The sequence below is a fragment of the Borostomias antarcticus genome (genome assembly GCF_949987555.1).
Source record: "Borostomias antarcticus genome assembly, chromosome: 11".
In the NCBI taxonomy this organism is placed as follows: domain Eukaryota; kingdom Metazoa; phylum Chordata; class Actinopteri; order Stomiiformes; family Stomiidae; genus Borostomias; species Borostomias antarcticus.
Genome location: NC_140244.1, coordinates 19,328,284 through 19,346,883, shown reverse-complemented (window position 1 = coordinate 19,346,883; position 18,600 = coordinate 19,328,284).

The window sequence follows — 18,600 nt, the reverse complement described above, 5'->3', positions numbered from 1 at the left end:
CTCTATATCACCATGGCGGGGTCACCATGACTGGGTCACAGATACGAGGCAGGAAGGCCCACTGAAACCCAAGCGAGCCTATGAGGAATGGCCCTCACGCGCGAAGATACTGTACCGCTGATTCCTTCAGTCCCTGTTGGAATTGAGCTCAAATAATTTTCCGTTCTTTTGCGAGGCGCCTCGGCAGCGTTCTCCTTGACCTACAATCAACTGAAGCCTGTGTAAAAAAAGATGACGTCAGGAATGGATTGCCATAATTAATATATGCAATGTGCTGTCACGTCCAATACTTCAAATCAACGGTTACAATATCCATACCATGCAAGAATATCAGGTGTGCTGCGCGAATGATTTCCTAGATTTGACTGGTATGGTGACAATTCATGGAGCTATATGATAGCTCCAATATAATCGATGTGTCAGGTTGTTTGGTTATAGACATGTGAGGCGTTCTATTCGGGGACCAAGGCCAAGAAACGCCCTCTTATGCAACCAACCATGCCACCGAACATTAGCCTATCACATTGGCCTTTCAAATCAGACTTCAGGAATGTGGGAATGGGTTCAACTTAATTCGCCTCATGAGAGTGCTGTCATGTCCTTCAGCTGCTTTAGTGGACATCAGATGTTGAGAGTAGATTCTAAAACATGCTCTCATAATCCGCAGGTTAGACATCAGTCTTACCACCATTGATCAGTACACCGGACACAGCAGACTATCTGGCTGACCACTGGTTAATCAACCAATCAATCAACCAGTCAACCAACCAATCAATCAACCAACCAATCAATCAATCAATCAATCAATCAATCAATTAAGCAATCAAGCAACCAAGCAATCAATCAATCAATCAATCAATCAATCAATCAATCAATCAATCAATCAATCAATCAATCAATCAATCGATCGATCGATCAATCAATCAAACAACCAATCAACCGATCAATCAATAAACCAATCAATCAATCAATCAATCAATCAAAGCTTTATTTGTATAGTGCATTTCATACACTGGTTACATCTGTCTGCAGGTACCTGCACAGGTCAACAGCCTTTTATTATGTGTGCCTCACCAGAGACACTGGACATAATAAGTGTCAGACTGCGCGTGTGTGTGTGTGTGTGTGTGTGTGTGTGTGTGTGTGTGTGTGTGAAAGAGACCCAAACTGTGCGATTACTGACTTCAGAGCACACAGTGGCGGTAGCACAATTAACACCAGAGCATGTCTGATCTGTAAACGCTGCACTATCTCCGTCTTCTCTCTGCTTCACAAACTGTAATTGCAGTGAATAAGAGATCTGCACAGGGACCCAATCAATTATATCCCCAGCTGTCAGGAAAAAACATCAGTCGTTCGTTTCAAAGCAAATGTTTTGAGAAAAGACATTCTTTCATTCTTCATTCTCTAAAGAGTATTTTTGGGAGCCATTGGAGGAAGCCCTGACTCAAAAACTAGTTTTAGAATTCAAGATTAAAGACTTCAAGATTTGTTTTATTAGCTATGTACAGTATATAGTTCACACATACTAGGACATGGGTATTGAATGGGATTCTACTCTGTTTCTCCAAAAGGTCTATCCTCCAGGCAGTGGCTGCAAAAGAGAACAACATCTCAGCCAACCCCCCCCCCCCCCCCCCCCCGCTTAGATAAAAGTGAAATAAATAAAGGGTAACTCTTCCTGCCGTCATTTGGTCCCTTTTTGGTTGTTGCAGTTTCTGGCGTGACACTGCATTCTGGAGGTTGTGTCCTGTTGTGGTGCTAGGCTGTGATTAAAACAAGCTTTTCTCTCTCATCACAACACAACACAAAGGAAGCCTGCTAGCAGAGCTGTTGTAAGTTAGAAAACCATAACAATTAAGGAGTAGGTTTACAGTATGTACTGGTGAAGAGGACAGGCTAAATATACACCATGGACAGGCGGGCCATAATGATCCTCCTCATTTTCACACTCCACTGTTTGCTCCTCTCTCTCTCTCATTTACTTATTATTTTCTCTCGTCATGATCAAGGTTTTCTGTGGATAAGAAATGTGGGAATTTTGAAACAGTCAAACTGAACGGACTAGCCTATCCTTCAGTTTAGTGGCTCCACACCAGCCTTTTGCAATTAGAGTGCTATCGCAATTGTGATAAAGTACATGGATAATGTATTTTCCTCTTTGTTCATGTAACAGTAGGCTTTCGTCTGTCTTTGTTGAGACGACTCAGTGACCCTCCGGGGACAGCTCGTCTCCGAGTCCTCACAGTAACTACTCCTGACAGGGGACAGTCTCTGAGTGCAGCTCTGCTATGACACCATCCATTTTAGGAAAGGAAACGTTCTCCACCCTGCGCTTAATGAAGCCCTCCAGCTCCAGCCTTCCTCACTGCTTAAATAATGGGCCGACTCTACAGTAGCTGGTGGTGGTGGAGGAACACCCCCTACGAAGGACGAGAAACACCAACAGACCATCATCCATTCCTCCCTACACAGCTAAAGAGTATTCACTAAAATGCCTGTTTGGAGTTTTCCTTCACTAAATGCAAATGAAACTTTGTTCTGTGAAACTACAATCAGGAGACTCGCATCTGGGACTCGGGCTCAGATCTGAGTACACAACGTCCAGTTCATTTGATTCGTGTGAACGCTGTGTACCGGACCCAGGAACGAATCAACAAACCACTTGAAATGGTGACTTCAAGTATGGTTCATGAATACTCAGGTACTGCTCACATCAGGTGTGGAAAAACACCAAAACACAGAAGTGGACAGCTGTCGACTCCATTGTATGGGCTTGGGCCCTTGCAATTGGTGTGCTTTTATACACTGGAGGGACCAACTAAACATGGACAAATGTGAAGCAAATAGCAAATAGGAGAGTACTGAAGCTCACAGATCATCTTTTAGAAAGAAAATAATTTGGTGCACAGATCACTGTGAGTGTCTTCTTCAGGCACTTCTTCTTCTTTCTCTGAAGAAGACACTCTTCTTTCTCTGAAGAAGACAAGACAGATCTGTGCACCAAATACACGTTTTTCTAAAGATGATCCATGATTCTGCTGGTCCTTTACTGAGAGCACCAGTCCTCATGTCCATAAGCAGATTTTAGCGCATGAACTTTCACAAAATTGGACTAAATATCAACAAATGTGACTAATGTGAAAGCCGAGCGATGGGGGCGTAATCATACTCATGCGCTGTTCAATCAAAGCGATTTAACCTAATATGGAAACACCCTGAGGCGCTCAGAGGGGAAGGGAAAGCAAAAACAGTCAAGCAGAGACGGGTCACACAGATGGAGTCAAAATACACTGAGGCTGAACTGTCCAGGGTCCAGAGAGAGAGTGAGAACAGACAGACAGACAGACAGACGGACAGACAGACAGACAGTGAGAGACAAACAGACAGACAGACAGACAGACAGACAGACAGACATACAGTGAGAGACAAACAGACAGACAGACAGACAGACAGACAGACAGACAGACAGAGAGACAAACAGACAGACAGACAGACAGACAGACAGACAGACAGACAGACAGACGGACAGACAGAGAGGCAGACAGACAGACAGACAGACAGACAGACAGACAGACAGACAGACAGAGAGAGACAGACAGGCAAACAGACAGACAGACAGACAGACAAACAGACAGACAGAAAAAACAGACAGACAGACAGACAGACAGACAGGTGAAACCCAACCACTGACAGAAAAGCGAAGAGGTCAGGTAAGAGGTAAGCAGGTGTGACCAGACGCGAACAGGCAGCCAACCGGGGCCGCAGGCTCTCCGCTAGTGGGACAACCAACCACTGAGAGAGAGATCGGATGAAAGCAGAAATCAACACCACAGAGACTCAAACAAGTAAACAAACATGGCGAGGGGTGTGTGGGCGGACGTGTGGATGGATGGAGCGACGCCCAAGCCTCCTCTTCATGCGGACACTGCCCAGCCAGGGGTCACAGTGGCAGAGGGTGAGTGACAGGTACAGGCCCTGGTGGTGGCAGGCCGTGTGGGGGGGTCAGGGGGGCTCAGGGAGGATGGATGGTTCTCTGACGAACAGGCTGTGTTATTCTGGGTGCTCTGTACTCTCCAAATCAAGCCAAGAACAGCCAGACTGCATATTTTATGTGATGATTAATGCATTTTAGTCTTGCATAGCCGGACCTCCACACTTCGTTTACACTGTGCCAGCGCCGGAAAAAGGACTGGCTTGACTCATTACCATTCGGGGATGGGGGGGGGGGGGGGGTTTCTTCTTTAAACTAATCACATGTCTTCAGTGGAGCAGATGTTCACGTAGTCTGGATTGAATCTGATTGGGTGGACAACAGATTTCACTGCTACTGATTGGGCAGTAATAAACGAATGACAAAGCTTATCCCCAAAAACCTACATCAATTGAGTCAGACTAAATGCATTTTAACATGATAAGGAATTCAACATAATGATGCTGTAGACCTTGAATCAAAATCTTGAATTTTGTGTTTTGCTACTAAGACTCAATGCAAAAGAAAAGGACTAATACTAACTCTCTCTCTCCCTCTCTCTCTCTCCCTCTCTCTCTCCCTCACTCTCTCTCTCTCTTTCTCTCTTTCTTCTCTCTCTCTCTCTCTCTCTCTCTCTCTCTCTCTCTCTGTTGTAGGTGATATTGCTTTACTCTGACTTTACCCAGAAGCTTGCTATCATTTGTCCTCCGAGACAGACAATGAATCTTTCTCTCATCTCTCAATCCCAAAGGTACAACAGAATCCATGCATAGAGAGAGAGAGAAATGGAGAGAGAAAGAGAGTTAGGTTTGCATTATTTATTTTCAAATGTCTTTAGCTTTGTGGCCCAACCATGTGAGAATCCCATTATCTCTCAATAACCTGGCAGGCGCCTGTGTGTTTTTCTCCAGTCAGAGACGGTGATTAGCGCGCTGCTACCATATGCTCCAGCTCGCTCATCATCTTGCTCACTCTCTGTTCCTCCATCTCTGTCCCCCTCCACCCCCACAACCCCCTACATCACAGACAGGTAGTATCTGAGACCAGGAGTAATAGAAGAAGATGGTCTTTCAATCTCAATGCTTCAGTGAAATGCAAATCTGGAATTCACATATTTATATTTTGGAGAGGTTATGGTGTGAAGACAAAGTGGGGTTGGTGTTGGGGGCATTTTAAATGCTGATAAACTATCTCAAGGTCAGTTTTTCCTTTTCACCTTAAAGTGGAGGGTGGGGCTCTGGGTATAGGGTGAGCTGCCCTGGACTCTAGCTGTGGTTAACTTCCATCCAGAACGGTCTGTGTCATCTGCAGGAGTGCCAGTCAGTCATATCCGTGAGGACTCGCGCTTGGTGTGACCCGCTGCCTGATCCCCTCTCCTCGGCCTGATTGACCGTTCCGCCAGGACCTTGGTGATGTCACAGTTTAGGCTGGGAGTGAGCTCTGCCACCCAGAATCACGTTTTGTGTGAGCGCCTGCGGGGCACTTCAATCCTGGACAGATGATGCAGAGAAGCATCGTGACGTGTTGAGGGGTCCAAAGGGATCATCATCAGAATTTCTACCGCACAAAGTCATTTGTGAGAGCTGTATTGGGTGGGTGAAGAATAGCTTAGGTAATATCAAGTATTTTCTTTGAGCTTCGGATGATAAGAGCCACTATAGGAGATTTTATGAGAAACGTGCCAGCAGCTGCTTTCACACCATATCCCTATAATCTTCTGAATATGAACAAGGGAAGCATTTATATTCAAAATGATCCCAATGGTATTCTCAGAGGTGAATCTCTGAGTATTTTCACATGAGAGTGGGGGATGTATGTGGCCCCTGGCTAAGACCTATCTATCTATAGTTTTTTTTCATCAATCTGTAGTTATGAATCGCTAGTTGTGCTTACATAGAGCGAGGGCTTGTTGTGGATTTCACATGCCTCTGTAATATGATCTTTAGAAACGTGTTTAGAAACGAAATATAGCTTCCCCACTTGCTCCAGCACGCATGCGCACAGCGTGCAGACTGGCTATTCTCCGTCTGTAGGCTACACTCGCGGCTCACATTCTCTACGCTACGATCGACTTGTTGGTGCCTGGAATATTGTGTGCAATATGGCAGAATATTTATCAGATTTTGAGGATATAGAAGATGACTTAGAATATGATGGAAGCCATGCTTGTTTTCAATGTAAATGTAGTAGAAATTGTGTATTGGACCGGGGTGGGGTGGGAGGGGGGGGGGGGGAAGGGGAAAAATGTGGACCCTGACTTTCAAATACCTGTCATTCAATAAAAATATATATATATTAAAAAAAAAGAATATGATGGAAGCCGATCGTAGCTTAGAGAATGTGAGCTGCGAGTGAAGCCTACTCTCTCTCTCTCTCACACACACACACACACACCACACACACACACACACACACACACACACACACACACACACACACACACACAAAATCCTTTTTATCTGTCTAGCTGTTGCCTTTTTTATTGTTTACTCAATCAGATGGTGGACCAGGGAGGAGGTAGGCTAAGCGCTGCCTGATTGTGTCTGTGTGGGCATGAGCGCGAGCGGCTAGTTACGCCGGCCTCGTGATCGATGAGTCACCGGGGGGGGCCTGATGAGCGGGACGTTTGCACATCTCAAAACGTGTCACCTTGTATCGCCAAGACGTGCCCCTGCCAGGGACCCTCTGGTTGACAGGTGGGTGAACAGCCTGTTCGTGACTCTGGCTATCGGTGACGGTCTCTGGGCTGGCTATAGAGGAGAAAGGCCTCTGGAGACCGTTGGGCCTCCACCCAGGGAACAGCGCTGCATCTCTATAGCCTGGCACTCCTCTGAGACGCATGTCTGGAGCAGAACTAATAAAGTTGTTTTAATTATGTTGGGGTGACGTTGTCAGATTGTCTCGCCACCATTGTTCCACCGATGATGCTGGCTGTATCTTTACTAACAAGGTTGCATTCGTGCCAGACTTTCTGTAATTTCTGGGAGCTATAGTGGGTCAGTCTGAATTTGGCCAGTATTATATCACTTAAGCTAACAGGGTCATTGTTGTTTTCTGAGATGACAACACAAACATGTTTACAGTAAAGAGGAGTGACAGGTTGTCCTTTGTGCTTCTCCTCAGGCATGGATGAAGACGGGTCTGAAAGGTCAGCTGGAGATGATGTGGTCAGATGTTGGTGTTCCCTTTTGAGCTTTGATGGAGAGGTCTGACATTTGGAGTGTGGGAACTTCATGTCGACTTGAAGGAAAAACTTCAAACAGAACATATAAGGCATGTACCATCAACCAGCTACGGATCTATCATGGGAGAAGACAGACAGAATTTAATTGGTGTTCTCATTATATTCAGCCTGTTGCATGATACAGTAGGACAGACAGAATTCAGTGTCTTTGTCACCCACTGTCACCATTATTATCGAACCGCATTCCAACTGTCACTTTCTCTAACCTCTAAAAAGCAGATTTGTTGCCAATTAGATGGATATATGTCAGGAATTACAAACAAACAATCTGTTCTATTCTAAGCTTGTAATGTACATTCCACGCAGTTACCCAACTACTGCTAAGTGGACAATGGAACATAGTGTTGCTAGTTTCACTGTGAAGCCCAACCATTATATTTACAAGATACATGATAATAACATATTTTAAATGCGGGCTGTAACTTAAAGTGACCGAGAGGACAGTGATTGGTTTTGTGTACGGCACAATAGGGCTGCCACCTGTACGTTTTAAACACAAACTAAATACCCACAAAATAATGACAGGTCCATCAATGCTCTCGCTGCATCGCTGATTACTAAGACCCAAGCTCCTGGTGAATGCCTCTGACTGAAAAGAAAACAGCTCTCTCTTGAACAGGCCCTGTTTAGTGGGGCCAGTGACTGATCTTGGGGCTTTATTTTGTAAGGTTCCCAGAGAAGGAGCCTTTGTATGGGGTTTGCTTAGCTCTGATGTGGGGGAGGCATGACCAAAGAGGGACAGATGGCTCCACATCTGGCTGTGTGTGAGTCAAACTGAATGGTGCTGCATCCTTTTGTTGTCAATGGAAATGTATTGAATCAGAGAGAAAGTAAACTGATTTGGGCATAATGACACTGTAAAGTGGACACAATAAGATAGAGATTGTGAGGGTTTAGGTGGTCTATCAGTTGCAAACACACACACACACACACACACACACACACAAACAAACCTACAGACACACACACACACACACACACAAACAAACCTACAGACACACACACACACAAACAAACCTACAGACACACACGCATGCGCACACACACACACACACAGATAAAGAGGCTACACATGTAACACCCTCCCCTGCTGTAATTATGTAAACCGCCTACAATTCTATTACATTGTTGTGAGGCGAAATGCCTTGATATTCGTCGAGACATTTCTGAACGCCAAAACCTATCAATTCACTGGGGCAAACGAAAGGTCTACCTCAGCAGGATACTGTTTCTGGGGTCTTGTTTACCCGTGGATGACTTATTCTTCTGTCTATACATCAGATACTGTATTTATTCCCATAAGGAAAAAGGTCAAATGCCATGTTAGAGAGATTCTCTCCCTACTTGATGGGAATCCTGAGGTATCTGTCTCTATTCATCCCTCATCCCTCATTCACCCCCCCCCCCCCTTGTTTGGCCTTCACCAAACCATAACTGCCCAGATAGCCAGGAGTGACCGGGAACGTTATGGGTGAGATTGATGGCGGTGTGGCTCAGGATTGTCTGGCGACATCGTTGTCTTTCCATCAGTCGTTTCTCTCTCTTATACCTCTGTACACTTCTCCACCTCCGTTCTGCATCTGAAGAAACGTTTCTGGGGTCGGCTTGTCTCTTGTTTTATTCCTCCCCCCTCCCCCCTCACCACCCCTCCCTCCACCCAACCCCCTCACCACCCCTCCCTCCACCCGACCCCCTCACCACCCCTCCCTCCACCCGACCCCCTCACCACCCCTCCCTCCACCCAACCCCCTCACCACCCCTCTCTCCACCCCTCCCTCCTCACCACCCCTCCCTCCACCCTCCCCCTTCACCACCCTCCCTCCACCCTCCCCCCTCACCACCCCTCCCTCCACCCTCCCCCCTCACCACCCCTCCCTCCCCCCTCCCCCCTCACCACCCTCCCTCCACCCTCCCCCCTCACCACCCCTCCCTCCACCCTCCCCCCTCACCACCCCTCCCTCCACCCTCCCCCCTCACCACCCCTCCCTCCACCCAACCCCCTCACCACCCCTCCCTCCACCCTCCCCCCTCACCACCCCTCCCTCCACCCAACCCCCTCACCACCCTCCCTCCACCCTCCCCCCTCACCACCCCTCCCTCCACCCAACCCCCTCACCACCCCTCCCTCCACCCTCCCCCCTCACCACCCCTCCCTCCACCCAACCCCCTCACCACCCCTCTCTCCACCCCTCCTTCCTCACCACCCCTCCCTCCACCCAACCCCCTCACCACCCTCCCTCCACCCTCCCCCCTCACCACCCCTCCCTCCACCCAACCCCCTCACCACCCCTCCCTCCACCCTCCCCCTCACCACCCCACCCTCCCCCCTCACCACCCCTCCTTCCACCCTCCCCCCTCACCACCCTCCCTCCACCCTCCCCCCTCACCACCCTCCCTCCACCCTCCCCCCTCACCACCCTCCCTCCACCCTACCTTATCCGCAGTTTAAACTCGCCCTTCATTTCTGTGATCAAAGGAGGAGTGTGCGTCGTGGCGGGGTGTAATTTAGCTTCTGCCAGAGTGAGAGTTGGCTCTCATATAGAGGTGGGGGAGATAATGGCTTTTTGACCAGGTCCAGCTCCAGAGACCCCCCTGCAGTCCTGTGATACTGACAGACCAAGGTGATTGACTTTTGATCCCCTGTCAAAATTCTGCCGGCCCCCCTGTCGAGGGCCATCAGTTTCGTAGTGGTGTGGGAGTTCAAGTAAATTGTTTTTTAAAAACCCACTTGAGTTGACGTCTGGGTCCACTGAGTGTTTGTGAATGACGAACGAAAACTAATTGAGTAATTCACAAAAAAAGCAAAAAACGATTGAAGTAGTAATTATATCGTCACAGGTCATTTTGCTTCTAGGCTTTCATGACTGCAGATTACTTTGATGTCATTTAAGCCATTTTCCAGCAAAGGGGTCAGAAAGGGACCGCCCCCGGTGTCCGTCCGTCTCTCCCTGTTCGCTGCCGGTCAGACAACCCTGTTACCGTCCCCAACTGATGGAGCGGAGGAGCAGACGATCAGCATGACTCACCGGCCGTAACCAGCCCCCGTCCAATCACCCGAACCCACATTCACACAGCACACGAAGACCACTGGCCCAGGATAACCTCTCAGAATATTGACATTCAAAGCAATTATCGACCGTTTAGGGGTTTGCTTTTTTTCTTGGTGATACTGCAGGAGCATTCTCAGCGGTGTGCGCATTTCCACAGTTCCAGCTTGCAGCTTTACTGTAACTCTACTACTGAGTCTTTATGTCTGCTGCTTTGATGCCTAGCCCAGCTGGACGCTGTAGGGAGTAGTAGTAGTAGTAGTAGTAGTAGTAGTAGTAGTAGTAGTAGTAATTTATTTCAGTCTTTAGCAATTTACACACATAGGATTCATTGAATGTAACACATAGGACACATTGAATGTAATATATAAAAAACACATAGGAGTAAGACTGAAAAGGTGTAGGCTGAAGCCATAGCTTATAATGCCTACCCTTTTTACATTAAATCATAATATAAAACAGTATAATATTTAAACAGTAGCAAAGTCATACATGATCAAACAGAGACAGGAAGGTCCTGTTCCCACTCTATCACACTGCTCAGACGTGTCTCTACGAGTGAGAGGGTCTGATGTCTTCGTTGTGAGGTGAGAATTGGCCTGGGAGGGGGGGTCTTGTGTCCTGGGTTTGGCTGTGAAGTCTTGCCTGTGCATGTATGTTGAGGAGGTTGACTCCCTGATGTGATGCACTGTGACTGTCATCAGGGGACCTGTGGAGAGTGTTTTGGGCGGAGCTCCTGATGGTGTGATCTTGTGGTGGTTCGTGTGATGTGTGATGTGAAACCATGTCTGTGTGTGTGTGTGTGTGTGTGTGTGTGTGTACTGTATCATGTAGAAGCTTGGTCACCACAGGAGTTGCGAAGGTTGGTGCTGGAAGCTATGTTTAGAAGGTGTCCTGCTATAGTGTGTGGGTGGTAATTACGGACTACTGGGATACTGGAGGTCTGTAACTGTAATTATGGGAGTTTCCTGACAGGACAACCAGCCTCCTGCCATCCCATTCACCTAAGAAAGAAAGAGAGAGAGAGAGCGGGAGAGAGAGAGAGGGAGAGAGTCAGAGAGAGAGAGAGAGAGAGGGAGAGAGTCAGAGAGAGAGAGAGAGTCAGAGAGAGAGAGAGAGAGAGTCCGAGAGAGGAAGAAAGGGGCAATCGGTAAAAGAAAGTGTGTGTGTGTGTGTGTGTGTGTGTGTGTGTGTGTGTGTGTGTGTGGTGGCAGGTTGTATTGGTAGTGGAGATAATAGAGTTGAGGGAGGAGGAAGCACACAGGGCACAGAGAGGAAGCAGCAGCTTGCAGCAGAAATCCAGAGCTGTAATCAACTGAGAGGGAAAGGAATCACATCCCGTTTACTCATAAACAACCCACCCCTCTCGCTTTCTCTGTCTCTTTTTTCCTCTCTCTTTTTATTTATCTCTATCTCTATCTTTCCTCACTCACTCACTCACTCACTCACTCACTCACTCACTCACTCACTCACTCACTCACTCACTCACTCACTCACTCACTCACTCACTCACTCACTCTCTTTCTTTCTTTCTTTCTTTCTTTCTTTCTTTCTTTCTTTCTTTCTTTCTTTCTTTCTTTCTTTCTTTCTTTCTGTCTCTCTCTCTGTCTCACCTTCTGAAAATAGTTATCTTCTTTTCAGCCCCCCTCCCCATTGGCTGTACAGTAAGACCTGATTCTGTCTCTGCCAAATTCATTACCTCCGCCCCAGCAGGGTGTGAGGTCATGTTTTTGGTGGCATGGGTATATCTATATATATATATATATATATATCTATATATCCGTACGTCTGTCAGCAGGATAAACTACTGGACCGATCTTCATGAAACTCAGTGGAGGGTTGTAGCATGGGTCAACTAGCAACCCATTCAATTCTGGAGTGGATCAGAATCATGGGGCGGGTCCACGAGCTGCCCAAACACAGCCGGGTCGGCCATTCACCTCCATTCATTTTTTTGACAAAATTTTTTTTCATTCATTCATTCATTCATTCATTCATTCATTCATTCATTCATTCATTCATGCATTATTTATAATCAAAATTACACAGAGTAATTATACTAATTTCCAATGTTGGCGCATAATTACATCAACATGAGCATTAATCAACATCAAGAAAAAAAATATGAACAAGAATAAACAAAATTATATAAACAACAATCAATGAACAAATTACATGTACAAGAATCAATTCATGAAACTCGGTGGAGGGGTGTAGCATGGGTCAATTTAGAACCCATTCACTTTCAGCATGCACAGAGTCACGAAATGCATTCAGGGGCGGAGGTCTGTGCTCTCTGAGCACCATTTCTAGTTTACTACTGCAGTTGGAAAAATTATTCATCCCTCCTCTCTCTCTCTCTCTCTCTCTCTCTCTTTCTCTCTCTCTCTCCCTTTATCTCCCCTCCTCCTCCAGACCTCCCCTCATAATCTTTCTCTCAAGCCCCTCTCTCTGTCTTCCCATAGACAGTCACACATACACACCTCCGTGTCACCTCTCTCAACCCATTAAGTGCTCTGGCTCACCACTCGTCTCCTTGCTTCCTATCTTGAAAACTATTCCACCTGGTTCTATTTTACCTGGACCTATTTTAAGCTACCAGCAAATCCTCCCCAATAATCAAGTGGGCCCTCTGCCATCTTCCTCTCTCTCTCCATCCCTCCATCCCTCCCTCATGCTCTGACAGGTCCCAGTAGGGAGCTCATCTCAGAGCTGACAGCAGTCTACTGGCTCCACTAAAGAACACATGAATAAAACATGCAAATTATGTGTGTGTGTGTGTGTGTGTGCGTGTGGATTGTGTGACATCCGCCAACCAGTATATGAATGTGAGTCTTATGGAATAACTATGAGCCCATCATACATGAAATATGCTGCTCTCATGTTTGATGTAGACTATCACTGTCAAATCTTCTGTCTCCATGAACCTTAAAACACTCTCTTTCTCTCTCTCTCTTTATTATATACCATACAGTGTGTACAGTTGGGAGTTCCTAGCACTTGCAATGCTGCGGCATTTCACAGGAAATCGCGTGGGAAATGTTGTGGGATTTCAGACAGGCATTATTTCATTTTAGGGATGCACCACCGCCATTGTCTCACAGTTTATTCCTTCTATAGTCTACGAATGAAGACAAGCCTGATCATTGCATCATTAAAGCAATACATAGCGTTTTCTCAGAACTGCGCCCCCACAGGCTCTGCAAGTACTGTCGTACTGTCGTAACTTTATTAGGACTCGCTCTCTTCTTCACTGTCACGGATAGATTAGATTCGATTAGTTTTATTGTCATTGCACATAAAAAACGCATGATAAAAAACGCATGATATCCATAGACACGGAATAGTTAGCTTCCACTGAATGCTGCGTCCTGGGGGCGCGAGTTTTAAAAGATAATAATAAATGTAAATGCATTATCTTTCTGAGTAGACTGTTTGGATGATTCGGCTTACTTTTAGTAAATTTAATTGGAGAATTAGTACCAGACATGTTTGTAAAGGTCCAAATATCGCGATGTATTGCTTTAAATTTCACATTCTTTAATTTAAATTCTCTGTTGGAAAGCACTTCGAGCTGCATTTATCTGTATGAAAGGTACTATATACAAATAACGTTTTTATTGCTATTATTATCTCAAACACATTTTTTCTCCATCTGGATGTAATTTAATTATTATGCACATATCTATCTACAGTATATATCTCAGTAACTGACGTCAGGTCAAGACAAGAGGGCCATGATGTCTGTTAAGTCATCTGCGCAAAATAGCAAAGTTTGTTGTTATCAACTGGTATTGCTAACAATGACTAACAATAGCTAATTTGCCTAGAACTACAAAGATGGGGTGAAAGTAAGGTTTTTGTGTTTTGTTTCTGGAATGCATTGAACTGGGATGTGACGCCACAATTGACTGCAATTTCTCCATTATACCACAATGCAACGCTGTCATGTTTTACTTTAGGAGAAGACGTGAAGAAGACGGTAGCTATCAATGGCTAAAGCAGCTAGCTAACGTTACAATAATTCCTCTATTTTGCTGCTAACGCGAGTTTGAGTTTGTCTCCGTTCCTGCCCAAGAAACAGAAGTTGAACCAACAGCATCAAAATATCTACAGGAATCATCGTTGAAACGTTAGCTAGCTGGTTTTTAGCCACCGACAGCTACCGTTAATATTATGGAGGAAGGAAGGTGCTGTCGTGAGCTTGTGAGCTAACTGGCTATCATGGTCTTATACTGTGCAACTTCACAGCTTGCTATTAGCAGACATCACTAAAGTTGACAAAACCACACTTGCACATCATTAGAATTTCAACCATTTATTTGGGATTTAACATTCAATTGAATGTGGAAACTGAATACTACCTGTTATTTCAACCTGCTGCCATCAGTGCTTGGGTTGTTTACATGATACTGGGCGTGTCCATGAATACCTGATGCAATGATGTTCCATGTAGTGTCCGAAAACTGTTTACCTTGTTCCATTAGCCCCGATGTGACCGCAGAGATACGCTGTCGCTCCTCTAATCTGGAGTCACGTATAGGATATAAAAAAGGGTGACCGGACTATTCCAAACGGCGAATTTCAAATCTGACGCTCACCATGCATTCCTGTAGATTTCTTTTGTCATGTCGGTGCCTTGTTGGGTCGTTTATAGGTGAAATAACCACTGTTATAGCCTATTTTTCACTCACTGTTCCTTCGTTTCAGGGTTTTCCGCTTCTTCTTCTATGCTATACCGGAAATAGCGCGCACTCTGTGCGATGCGTTACAGTGCGCGCTATTTGTATTTGTATTTGGACGCATTGTGACCACATTGAACACAAGTGTAAACACAAATGTGTTTTCAATCCACATACAGCAATGTTAAACCAATATGACATTCGGTTGTCTGAGCTACTGTAGATAGAGCGATCAGATCTCAATCGGATTTCGCTGGAGACCATTGACACCAGGTGTAAATGTAATCAGGTTAAATCATATCTACAGTAGATACTATCTGGATATGAGATGCATATTAATGCAAGGTGTAATGTACTGTTTATTGCCCTGACCCCACTATCCTAGGCCTAAACAATGAGACCTCACCAGGGGGCTATCGTTGCTCTCTGTAATGTTTACTTCAGCTGTTGACTCTCAGACCTAGCCTACTCACTGATAATTGGCTAGTGAAGTATTTGCATATGCATGTCACACACACACTGTTTATAATCTGTTTTCATGTATTTTTCTGTTTTGCTCTTAGTGGATGTTCCTTTCTCTTTGAGCCTGACTTTGCAAACTTGTAAACTATTTGGAATAAAATTAACCAGCTTGGACTTGCAAAGATTAACCTTGGCATTCTCGACTACTCTTTTCTTAATTATTAGAATAAATCTATAACACAGGTGTAAAGGGGGTCGATGCATATTTGACATGAAAGAAGTTATGGTTTGGGGACTATGAGGTGTGTGGCTAACCGCTGGCTAGCATCGTTTTTTTTTTGGCAATTATTTTTGACAACTGGACAGTTGATATGTTGTACAGCAAATATGCAGTAGTCTAATGTTAAAGGAGTAGTAAAGGGAAAATGCATGTTTAGCCCTGTTTTAAGATTACTTATGATCATATACAATGGTTCAGATCAAAACGTTGACAAAGCTAGCATTTTCGAGAAAGTTGATAATTGCTCTACCACCGTTTTGGTCATACAATGGATGTGGATGGGCATCTTGAAAAATCATTCAAAAACATGTGTAAGGGGGCTGGTTGGCTAGCTGACCCAAACGCAGGACCACGGACACAGACGGACAGTTCCAAGCCCAGAGGGCGGTTTAATACAATAGCGACGGTACAGAGGGCAAGGCAAAGGGTAGTCAAGTTCAGGCAGGGGTCAATCGATCAACAAACAATGTCCAGAAAACGTAATCCAAGCCGTGGTCGAGGTCCGGGGAGAATGGGTCGGGGAAGCCGTGTGTCAGTCCAGGGAAAGAGCAGCAAACAAACCGGAATCTGGAGGAGTGGAGAGTAGAATGAGTAACACGGAAAAAAACAACTATAATAACCACTAGCACGGGAACTTAGAAAACCACAACTTGCCACAAGGAATCTTAGGGAAGAACTGGCGACGAACGTTGGGAAGACCGGGTTCTTATAGGGGAGGTGATTGGATGATTAGTGGCAGCAGGTGAGCTGCGCCCTCGGAGCTGGTTAGCAGAAACGTCTTCAGGTGTGCGGGGGTGATTACGTCGGAGGGCACGCAGAGCGCGCGCTGAAGTGGAAGGCCGTGGCGTGCGTGCTGCGGGAACGGTGGTGGGAGCTGGAGAGCGCGGAGGCGGAGCCGTAACAACATGTTAAACTCTCAATTTCAAAGACAAGAAACTCACCTAGGTGTTAGTTGGCGTTCTGACATATACTTCACCATAAAGTACGATTCTAGTTCATCTGGAAAGGCTTTTTTAAACATTTAGCATAGAACTATTTAGTCGCAGCACATACGTGTGTAAACTTCCGCAAACTAGGTAGCCTAGCAACATAAACAATAACAATAGCTACCGTAAGTAGTTCCGCTTCCTGAATCCCCTCTGCGGATTGATCTACACATCTACAACGATCGCTTCAATACAAGTCAATGGATTTCATAAAAGGATCAATAAAACCCTACAGGATTCATACTTTGCGGCGAATTTGATGTCAGAACACCAACGGACACCAATTACACCCTCAGTGAGATTCTTGTCTTTGAAATCGAGAGTTTAACATGTTTTTGAATGATTTTTCAAGATGCCCATCCACATCCATTGTATGACCAAAACGGTGGTAGAGCAATTATCAACTTTCTCGAAAATGCTAGCTTTGTCAACGTTTTGATCTGAACCATTGTATATGATCATAAGTAATCTTAAAACAGGAATAAACATGCATTTTCCCTTTACTACTCCTTTAAGGCCACGTTGGTCACTAGGCTCGCTGTTTGTTGCTATTGAATGTGATTTGGTGCAGCAGAATTTGAATAAAAGTCAACAGTGAGCAAAACATAAATAATATTTGTCTCTATTAATACAACTATTTGGAGTGTGTCTCTTACTCTCGTATTGCCATACTTGGTGACCGTATTATAAAATCAATAGCTCACTTCAGGCCTGTGGTACAGTAGGCTATAAGGTTATTACTATATATTACAGCTACTGTAAGGGGATGTCGGCCCAATACAAACCCCTTAGCTGTGATATAATAACCGTGTACCACAGCCAAGTCATAAGCTATTGCTTAAATAATATTTGTCTTTATTAATACAAACTATTTGGAGTGTGTCTATTACTTTCGTATTGCCAGCTTTGTAACCGTTTTATAAAAGCAATAGCTCACTTCAGGCCTGTGGTATACAGTATGGTTATTATATCACAGCTAAGGGTCTGTTGGCCTGACACACCGCAACTCCCCTTAGCTGTGATACAATAACCATACCGCCGACTGTCATGACATATTGCTTAAATAATACATACAATAGAGATTAAAGGTGCACTTATATCAACTGTGGTGCAATAAATCTGTACTTCATTAAATGGACACACACACACACACACACACATACAGTACGCACGCACACACACACACACACACACACACACACACACACACACACACACACACACACACACACACACACACACTGATTAGGTTGCAGATGAAACAGGTACTCCTCTGCCATCAGTGGGAAGGTCATAGCTGTCTTGTGCGTGTGTGGGTCTGTCTGAGTGTGTGTGTGTGTGTGTGTGTGTGTGTGTGTGTGTGTGTGCGTGTGTGTGTGACTGCACACATAGGACTGACATCTGGAAATTGATGAAGGTCTGTGTATTGATGAAGACAGAGCCAGTAAGCTGGGCCCTGTCCCAATGAGCCGGGCACTGCTGCTCCTCAGTCACTCTGAACAGACACACACCTAATGGAGTGATCCTCAAGAGGAGGAAGATTAGCCAGCTGCTCTCTCACAACAGGCAATTGCAGGAACACACACATACAGTATATATACACACACACACACACACACACACACACACACACACACACACACACACACACACATATGCACACATGTGCGTGGGCACACGCGCACACACACACACACACACACCCACACCCACACACACACACACACACACACACACACACACCCACACACACACACCCACACACACACACACACACACACACACACACACACACACACACACACACACATACACACACACATACACACACACACAGCACTCAAGGACCCAGGTTTTTCCCACTGCTTATTCACCTGTGTAAACAGCAGTCTCTGTTATCCTTATCTAAATAGTGTTCTGTTTTCT